The 1,125-nt window shown below is 44.6% G+C and overlaps 1 protein-coding gene across 1 annotated transcript in view; it reads right to left on the bottom strand.

Moving 5' to 3' along the window:
- Positions 1-1,125, bottom strand: part of LOC101862400 — a gene marked incomplete in the record, with an annotated part of 11,515 nt that overhangs the window by 9,205 nt on the left and 1,185 nt on the right.

Here is a 1,125-nt window from a genome sequence, read left to right on the forward strand (position 1 = left end):
GAAGAGAGAGGGGGGGGGGGTAAGTAGTAATGCATTGCAATCCTTCCAGGTGTTATGTTATTATCATTTCTCATTGAATCGAACCCAAATCATTGGAAAAGATGAACTCTTGGTGTATTCACACTCTAACACATGGCAAAGAATCGATCATTGCTATATAAGTCACTCGTCGGCAAAACACACAGAGGCTGCAAAGAACACAACACATGTCTGACAAAGAAAAAAAATCAGCGATCAATGATCAGAACCTATTGATTTTCCTGCAGCTGCTCGACCAGGAATTCACCTCAGAATAGCACCACTATTTTGGTGGCGATCAGATCTATATAAGGGCTAAATGGGGGAAAAAAACAGAAAGAAAGAAAGGAGAGAGAGGAGGAGGGAGAAGGGGGAGAGAGGGAAGACGTGGAGGGAAAGGAGAGAAGAGGTGGTGAAGGGAGAGGAGCAAGAGGAGAGAGACGGAGAGAATGAGGAAGTGGAGTAGGAGGGTGAAATGAGGAAAACGAAGGTGACAAGGGTGAACAGGAGAAAAGAAGAGGAGTGTAGGTTGAAGAAGAGATGGAGAAGTCGGAGAATCCAACGGAGAGGAACGAAGAGGAAGGAGATGAGATGGGGAGGGAGGAGGAGGAGATGGAGAAGTAGAAACTACGAGATTATGTGGTAGCTAGGGAAAACGAGACGAAAAAATAAGCGGAACGCAGAACGAAATTCAGGACTATAACACAAGTACACGCCGAGTCTGTTGTCTTATTTTGAGTATTTGTTGGTTTTCTTTCTGTTTTTCATTCAAACTAATCAGGCTCTGTTCTCCACAAACGGGTTGTTTGGACTACAAACTAATGGTGTACGGAAAGTAGAAGAAGGCAGATATTGTTTGTGCATTCGAGTAAAGAAAAGCACATCGACACAGAAACTGTCATTAAGTGCAGGGAAAATGCGACGCAGACGATCGCACAGACTGGAACAACAGAGGGACAGAACAGAAGTAGGACGTATCAGGGTCATCCTCCGTCCATCTGAACGCGCGCGCGTGCACACACCCACACCCACACACATACACACATACACACATACATACATACATACATACATACATACATACATACATGCATACACAGAGAGAGA

The sequence above is a fragment of the Aplysia californica genome, unplaced genomic scaffold (assembly GCF_000002075.1).
Source record: "Aplysia californica isolate F4 #8 unplaced genomic scaffold, AplCal3.0 scaffold00061, whole genome shotgun sequence".
NCBI lineage: Eukaryota > Metazoa > Mollusca > Gastropoda > Aplysiida > Aplysiidae > Aplysia > Aplysia californica.